We start from the raw sequence: 9,763 nt of genomic DNA on the forward strand, positions 1-9,763 counted from the left end.
GTTTGTCGAGATCCGATGAATTGTGGATTTATGATCAGATTATCTATGAATCTTATTTGACTTTCTTCTGATCTCTCTTATGCATGATTTCATATCCTTGTAATTCTGTTCGAGTTGTGGGTTTTGTCTGGCCAACTAGATCTATGATTCTTGCAATGGGAGAAGTGCTTGGTTTTGGGTTCATACCATGCGGTGACCTCACCCAGTGACAGAAGGGGTAGCGAGGCACGCATCGTGTTGTTGCCATCAAGGGTAAAAAGATGGGGTTTTCATCATTGGTTTGAGATTATCCCTCTACATCATGTCATCTTGCTTAAGGCGTTCCTCTGTTCGTCATGAACTCAATACACTAGATGTATGCTGGATAGCGGTCGATGTGTAGAGTAATAGTAGTAGATGCAGAAAGTATCGGTCTACTTGTGTCGGACGTGATGCCTATATGTATGATCATTGCCTTAGATATCATCATGACTTTGCACGGTTCTATCAATTGCTCGACAGTAATTTGTTCACCCACCGTAATCCTTGCTATTTTGAGAGAAGCCTCTAGTGAACACTATGGCCCCTGGGTCTACTCCACACCATATTTTCAGCCTTACACTTTTTACTTTGTTGCACTTTTCGCCTTCAAATCTCACTTTGCAAACAATCTTGAAGGGATTGACAACCCCTTTATAGCGTTGGGTGCAAGCTCTTTGTGTTTGTGCAGGTACTTGATACGTTCATTTTGCATCATGCTTTCATGTTGATATTTATTGCTTTTTGGGCTGTTATATTACTTGTGGTACCATATTTATGCCTTTTCTCTCTTATTTTGCAAGGTTTATTTGAAGAGGGAGAATTTAGGCAGCTGGAATTCTGGACTGGTAAAAAGGAGCAAATCCTAGTCCACTATTCTGCACATCTCCAAATGCCCTAAAAGTTACGTGGATTTTTTGGGATTATATAAAAAATACTGGGCGAAAGAACTACCGGAGGGGGGCTGCCAGGGCGCCACAAGCCCTGACACCGCCACCCCTGGTGGCGGAGTGGGGGCTTGTGGGCTCCCTGACGGCCCACTAGCCCCCCTCTTTTGCTATACGAAGCGTCTTGGTCCAGAACAAAAAAAAAATCAGTGGAGAGCTTTTTCGTGGTTTCGCCGCCGCCACGAGGCGGAACTTGAGCAGATCCAATCTAGAGCTCCGGCAGGACGATTCTGCCGGGGAAACTTCCCTCCCGGAGGGGGAAATCGTCACCATCGTCATCACCAACACTCCTCTCGTCAGAGGGGAGGCATCTTCATCAACATCTCCATCATCACCATCTCCTCTCCATTCCCTAGTTCATCTCTTGTAACCAATCTTTGTCTCGCAACTTCGATTGGTACTTGTAAGGTTGCTAGTAGTGTTGATTATGTTGGGGAACGTCGCATGGGAAACAAAAATTTTCCTACGCGCACGAAGACCTATCATGGTGATGTCCATCTACGAGAGGGGATGAGTGATCTACGTACCCTTGTAGATCGTACAGCAGAAGCGATAAGAGATCGCGGTTGATGTAGTGGAACGTCCTCACGTCCCTCGATCCGCCCCGCGAACAATCCCGCGATCAGTCCCACGATCTAGTACCGAACGGACGGCACCTCCGCGTTCAGCACACGTACAGCTCGACGATGATCTCGGCCTTCTTGATCCAGCAAGAGAGACGGAGAGGTAGAAGAGTTCTCCGGCAGCGTGACGGCGCTCTGGAGGTTGGTGATGATCTTGTCTCAGCAGGGCTCCGCCCGAGCTCCGCAGAAACACGATCTAGAGGAAAAACTATGGAGGTATGTGGTCGGGCAGCCGTGAGAAAGTCGTCTCAAATCTGCCCTAAAAGCCCCATATATATAGGAGGAGGGAGGGGGACCTTGCCTTGGGGTCCAAGGGATCCCCAAGGGGTCGGCCGAGCCAGGGGGGAGGACTCTCCCCCCCCCCCCCCAAACCGAGTCCTACTTGGTTTGGTGGGAGGGAGTCCTTCCCCCTTCCCACCTCTCCCTTTTTTTTTCCTTTCCTTTGATATTTTCTCTCTTGGCGCATAGGGGATTAGTGGGCTGTCCCACCAGCCCACTAAGGGCTGGTGTGACCCCCCCAAATACCTATGGGCTTCCCCGCAGTGGGTTGCCCCCCTCCGGTGAACTCCCGGAACCCATTCGTCATTCCCGGTACATTCCCGGTAACTCCGAAAACCTTCCGGTAATCAAATGATGTCATCCTATATATCAATCTTCGTTTCCGGACCATTCCGGAAACCCTCGTGACGTCCGTGATCTCATCCGGGACTCCGAACAACATTCGGTAACCAACCATATAACTCAAATACGCATAAAACAACGTCGAACCTTAAGCGTGCAGACCCTGCGGGTTCGAGAACTATGTAGACATGACCCGAGAGACTCCTCGGTCAATATCCAATAGCGGGACCTGGATGCCCATATTGGATCCTACATATTCTACGAAGATCTTATCGTTTGAACCTCAGTGCCAAGGATTCGTATAATCCCGTATGTCATTCCCTTTGTCCTTCGGTATGTTACTTGCCCGAGATTCGATCGTCAGCATCCGCATACCTATTTCAATCTCGTTTACCGGCAAGTCTCTTTACTCGTTCCGTAATACAAGATCCCGCAACTTACACTAAGTTACATTGCTTGCAAGGCTTGTGTGTGATGTTGTATTACCGAGTGGGCCCCGAGATACCTCTCCGTCACACGGAGTGACAAATCCCAGTCTTGATCCATACTAACTCAACTAACACCTTCGGAGATACCTGTAGAGCATCTTTATAGTCACCCAGTTACATTGCGACGTTTGATACACACAAAGCATTCCTCCGGTGTCAGTGAGTTATATGAGCTCATGGTCATAGGAATAAATACTTGACACGCAGAAAACAGTAGCAACAAAATGACACGATCAACATGCTACGTCTATTAGTTTGGGTCTAGTCCATCATGTGATTCTCCCAATGACGTGATCCAGTTATCAAGCAACAACACCTTGTTCATAATCAGAAGACACTGACTATCATTGATCAACTGGCTAGCCAACTAGAGGCATGCTAGGGATGGTGTTTTGTCTATGTATCCACACATGTAAATGAGTCTTCATTCAATACAATTATAGCATGGATAATAAACTATTATCTTGATACAGGAATTATAATAATAACTATACATTTATTATTGCCTCTAGGGCATAATTCCAACAGATTACTCTTTGTAGTTGATGCTAGTTGGATTACTTGGTGGAAGAGTTTATGTTCAGTTCCTTGATGCTATTCATTACACCTCTGATCATGATTATGATTATGTTTTGTGAGTAGTTACTTTTGTTCCTGAGGACATGGGATAAGTCATGTTAATAATAGTCATGTGAATTTGATATTCGTTCGGTATTTTGATATGTTGTATGTTGTCTTTTCCTCTAGTGGTGTTATGTGAACGTCGACTACATAACACTTCACCATATTTGGGTCTAGAGGAAGGCATTGGGAAGTAGGAAGTAGATGATGGGTTGCTGGAGTGACAGAAGCTTAAACCCCAGTCTATGCGTTGCTTCGTGAGGGGCTGATTTGGATCCACTAGTTTAATGCTATGGTTAGACTTTGTCTTAATTCTTCTTTTGTAGTTGCGGATGCTTGTGAGAGAGGTTAATTATAAGTGGGATGCTTGTCCAAGTAAGGGCAGTACCCAAGCAACGGTCCACCGACATATCAAACTATCAAAGTAACGAACGTGAATCATATGAACATGATGAAACTAGCATGACAAAAATTCCCGTGTGTCCTCGGGAGCGTTTTTCCTCCTATAAGACTTTGTTCAGGCTTGTCCCTTGCTACAAAAGGGATTGGACCACTTGCTGCACCATTGCTAATACTTGTTACTTGTTACTCTTTGCGTGCTATGTTTCAGCTCGCTACACAATCACTTGTTACCGCTACTTTCAGTGCTTGCAGTTATTACCTTGCTGAAATCCGTTTATCAGAGCCTTGTGCTCCTCGTTGGGTTTGACACTCTTACTTATCGAAAGGACTACGATTGATCCCCTATACTTGTGGGTCATCAGTACTCTGGACTTGACGAGATTCTCCTACTGGATTGATACCTTGGTTCTCAAACTGAGGGAAATACTTACTGCTCCTGTGCTGCATCACCCTTTCCTCTTCAAGGGAAAAACCGACGCAAACAAGAGAAGTAGCAAGAAGAATTCCTGGCGTTGCCGGGGAAGGACTTTTGTTGCCATAGCAGAAGAATTTCTGGCGCCGTTGCCGGGGTGGATCAAATCAAGAACTCATCCAAGTAGGTGTCGCAAACTCATCTCTTGCATTTACTTTGTTTGCCAGTTGCCTCTCGTTTTCCTCTCCCCCACTTCACCAATTTGCCTTTTTTGTTTGCCTTTTCGTTTGCCTTTTCCTTCGCCCTTTTTCTTGCTTGCTCTTTGCCCGCTTGTCTGCCCGCTAACATGGCCCAACCAAGGGATTTTGATGCTCACTATGCAAGGTTAGAAGAGATTGAAACTAGTGTTAAGGGCTTCATGTCTACACAGTTTGAATACAACAGTTACTTTCGTAGAGAACTCAAGGAGAAAAATTCTTTTCTGGCTTTTTATGAGTAGAGAAGTTGATGATATGGCCAAAGATTTCCTTGCACTAAATTCTGAGTTTGCTCGTCTTGAAAAGTTGGTAGGCCAGATCTCTGATAAGCAGGCTACCTTAGTCAATAAAATGGCTGCTAAACCCGATACTCGTGATGAAAATCACGAAGATCTTAAAGTGCTTGGTGTGACTCCCATTGAATCTTTATTTTCTTGTGTCAAACCTAATGATGATGGGGCTGGATATGAATCCACTTTGGTTGAAAAGTGCCCCAATGATTCGGAGTCCATCTATCTTGATGCTAAAAGCATTGAAAGTGGAGTAGAAGATATTAAAACTTTGAGTAGTAATGAAATTACTACCTTGGATTTCAAGGAATTCAATTATGATAGTTGCTCCTTGATTGAATGCATTTCCTTGATGCAATCCATGTTAAACTCTTCACACGCTTATAGCCAAAACAAAGACTTTACCGATCATATCGTCGAAGCTATGATAAAATCTTTTGAAGAGAAACTTGAATTGGAAGTCTCTATCCCTAGAAAGCTTCATGATGAGTGGCAACCTACTATCAAAATCAAAATCAAAAACTATAAATGCAATGCTTTGTGTGATTTGGGTGCTAGTGTTTCCGCGATTCCAAAGTCTTTTTGTGATGTTCTGGGTTTTAATGAGATTGAAGAGTGTTCTCTTAATTTGCATCTTGCGGATTCTACTGTCAAGAAACCCATGGGAAGGATCGATGATGTTCTTATTATTGCAAATAGGAACTATGTACCCGTGGATTTCATTGTGCTTGACATTGATTGCAATCCTACATGCCCTATTATTCTTGGTAGACCTTTCCTAAGGACTATCGGTGCTATCATCGATATGAAGGAAGGGAATATTAGATTTCAATTTCCTTTAAAGAAGGGCATGGAGAACTTCCCTAGAAATAAAATAAGATTGCCTTATGAATCCATGAAGAGGGCCACTTATGGTTTGAGCACCAAAGACGACGATACGTGATTCTATCGCTTTTATGCCTTTCTAAGGGCGTTAAAAAATAGCGCTTGTTGGGAGGGAACCCAATAAATTTATCTTTTTCTTTCTGTTTTGTTTCGTCCACACTTTCATAATTCTATTGTGATTGTGTTTTTTGTGTTTATTTTTGTGTTTGAGCCAAGCAAAACCTTTATGATTAGTCTTGGTAATGGTTGTTTGATCCTGCTGGAAAAAGACAGAAACTTTTCGCTCACGAGATGATTTTTAATTTTTATTCAGAGAGATATTTTGAGTTTATTCTTTTAGCTTCTGGTTGATATGAATTTTTCCGAGGCAGTCGTAATTTTTCAGAATTTTTGAGGTAACAGAAGTATACGAAGTATACAGATTGCTACAGACTGGTCTGTTTTTGACAGATTCTGTTTTTGTTGAGTTGGTTGCTTGTTTTGATGAAACTATGGTTAGTATAGGGGGGTACTAGCCATGGAAAAGTGATAATACAGTATCCCAACACCAATATAGATAGAATTCAAGTTTGCTAAAGTACCAAAAGAGGTGGTAGTTTGTTTTCTTGTGCTAATAATATCACGAGTTTCTATTTAAGTTTTGTGTTGTGAAGTTTTCAAGTTTTGGATGATGTTCTCATGGAAAAATAGATAAGGAGTGGAAAGAGCTCAAGCTTGGGGATGCCCAAGGCACCCCAAGCCGAATTCAAGGACACCAAAAAGCCTAAGCTTGGGGATGCCCCAGGAAGGCATCCCCTCTTTCGTCTTCAATCCATCGGTAACATTACTTGGAGCTATATTTTTATTCAGCACATGATATGTGTTTTACTTGGAGCGTCTTGTATCGTAGGAGTCTTTTCTTTTTGTTGTGTCACAATCATCCTTGCTGCACACCTTTTTGAGAGATAGAGACATGCACTCATCGTGATTTTGCTAGAATGCTCATAGTGCTTCACTTATATCTTTTGAGCGAGATAATTTTGCTGTATGTGCTTCACTTATATCTTTTAGAGCACGGCGGTGCGTGACTTGGTAGTTGGCTTATGCTATGAAAGTAGTTCCAAATGTGATAGGTACCCAAAGAGGATACAAAAACCTCCATCTTCATGTGCATTGAGTAGAAAGAGAAGTTTTGGTTCCTCTCAATTAGTTTTGAGACGCGGATTTGGTAATATTAAGAGTTATGTTAGTAAGGTGTTGTGAATCTAGAAATATTTGTGTTGAAGTTAGTGATTCCCGTAGCATGCACGTATGGTGAACCGCTATGTTAGGACGTCGGAGCATAAATGATCTAATGATTGTCATCCTTTGTGTTGAGGTCGGGATCGCGCGATGGTCCCCTCGGAGTATGCGTTTAGCACTTTGTTTCGATTACTAATAAAAACTTTCGCAACAAGTATGTGAGTTCTTCATGACTAATGTGAGTCCATGGTATAGATTCACTTTCACCTTCTACCATTGCTAGCCTCTCTAGTGCCGCGCAACTTTCGCCGGTACACAAACCCACCATATGTCTCCCTCAAAACAGCCACCATACCTACCTACTATGGCATTTTCATAGCCATTTTGAGATATATTGCCATTCAACTCCCACCGTTCCGTCTCATGACTTGTGTTGTCACTCTCATATTGCCATTGCATGATTGTAAGATAGCTAGCGATATGTTTCAACGTCATACGCCAAGCTAGATCGTTGCACATCCCGGTACACTGCCAGAGGCATTTCCTATAGAGTCATCATCGTTGTAAGCTTTGAGTTGTGAGTAAATAAAAGTGTGACGATCATCATTAGAGCATTGTCCCATGTGAGGAATAAAAAAGAGGCCAAAGAGCCCAAATAAAAAAAAATAAAAAATAAAAAATAGAGGCCTAAGAGCCCAAATAAAAAAAGAGGAGAGAAAAAGAGAGAAGGGACAATGCTACTATCTTTTTCCACACTTGTGCTTCATAATAGCACCATGTTCTTCATGATTGAGAGCTTCTTGCTTTGTCACCACCATATGCTAGTGGGAATCTTTATCATATAACTTGGCTTGTATATTCCAATGATGGGCTTCCTCAAAATTGCCCTAGGTCTTCGTGAGCAAGCAAGTTGGATGCACACCCACTAGTTCTACTTTTGAGCTTTCACACACTTATAGCTCTAGTGTATCCTTTGTATGGAAATCCCTACTCATTCACATTGATATCTATTAATGGGCATCGCCATAGCCTTTTGATATGCCAAGTCAATGTGACCATCTCCTCCTTTTTGTCTCACAACCACCACCACACTCTATTCCACCTATAGTGCTATATCCATGGCTCACGCTCATGTATTGCGTGATAGTTATAAAAAGTTTGAGAAAGTAAGAGTGCGAAAACAATTACTTGGCCAATACCGGGGTTGTGCATGATTTACATTAGTTGTGTGAGGATGATGGAGCATAGCCAGACTATATGACTTTGTAGGGATAACTTTCGTTGACCTTGTTATTTTGAAAGTTCATGATTACCTTGCTAGTTTGCTTGAAGTATTATTGTTTTCATGTCAATAGCAAACTATTGTTTTGAATCTTACGGATCTGAACATGCATGTCACATGAAAGAAGTTGCAAAGGATAACTATGCTAGGTAGCATTCCACATCAGAAAATCATTCTTTATCACTTCCCTACTCGAGGACGAGCAGAAGTTAAGCTTGGGGATGCTTGATACGTCTCCAACGTATCTATAATTTTTGATGGTTCTATGCTATTATCTTGTCAAACTTTGGATGTTTTGTATGCCTTTTATATATTTTTTGGGACTAACTTATTAACTCAGTGCCAAGTGCCAGTTCCTGTTTTTTCCATGTTTTTGACCCCTTTCATAGGAGGATTTTGAACAGAGTCCAAATGGAATAAAACTTCCGAAAATATTTTTTTCGGAACGGAAGAAGATCGGGAGACTTGAGAGCCAAGGCAGGGAGTCCTCAGGGACCCCACAAGCCCTCATGGCGCGGCCAGGGGGGAGCCTGCGCCGTCCAGGCTTGTGGGCTCCCTGGGACACCTTTGTCCTAGCTTTTGCGCCTATATATTCCCTAAAATCCCAGAAAAAATCAGGAGATCATCGAAAGTACTTTTCCGCCGCCAAAAGCTTTTGTCTCCGCAAGATCCCATTTGGGCACGTTCTGGTGCCCTGCCAGAGGGGGGATTCGGACACGGAGGGCTTCTTCATCAACACAATGACCTCTCCGATGATGCGTGAGTAGTTCACCATAGACCTACGGGTCCATAGCTAGTAGCTAAATGGCTTCTTCTCTCTCTTGGATCTTCAATATAAAGTTCTCCATGATCTTCATGGAGATCTATCCGATGTAATCTTCTTTTGCGGTGCGTTTGTCGAGATCCGATGAATTGTGGATTTATGATCAAATTATTTATGAATCTTATTTGAGTTTCTTCTGATCTCTCTTATGCATGATTTCATGTCCTTGTAATTCTCTTCGAGTTGTGTGTTTTGTCTGGCCAACTAGATCTATGATTCTTGCAATGGGAAAAGTGCTTGGTTTTGGGTTCATACCATGCAGTGACCTCACCCAGTGACAGAAGGGGTAGCGAGGCACGCATCGTGTTGTTGCCATCAAGGGTAAAAAGATGGGGTTTTCATCATTGGTTTGAGATTATCCCTCTAAATCATGTTATCTTGCTTAAGGCGTTACTCTGTTTGTCATGAACTCAATACACTAGATGCATGCTGGATAGCGGTCGATGTGTGGAGTAATAGTAGTAGATGCAGAAAGTATCGGTCTACTTGTCTCGGACGTGATGCCTATATGTATGATCATTGCCTTAGATATCATCATGACTTTGCGCGGTTCTATAAATTGCTCGACAGTAATTTGTTCACCCACCGTAATACTTGCTATTTTGAGAGAAGCCTCTAGTGAACACTATGGCCCCCGGGTCTACTCCACACCATATTTTCAGCCTTACACTTTTTACTTCGTTGCACTTTCCGCCTTCAGATCTCACTTTGCAAACAATCTTGAAGGGATTGACAACCCCTTTATAGCGTTGGGTGCAAGCTCTTTGTGTTCGTGCAGGTACTCTGGACTTGACGAGATTCTCCTACTGGATTGATACCTTGGTTCTCAAACTGAGGGAAATGCTTACTGCTCCTGTGCTGCATCACCCTTTC

This window comes from Hordeum vulgare, chromosome 4H (genome assembly GCF_904849725.1).
Source record: "Hordeum vulgare subsp. vulgare chromosome 4H, MorexV3_pseudomolecules_assembly, whole genome shotgun sequence".
In the NCBI taxonomy this organism is placed as follows: domain Eukaryota; kingdom Viridiplantae; phylum Streptophyta; class Magnoliopsida; order Poales; family Poaceae; genus Hordeum; species Hordeum vulgare.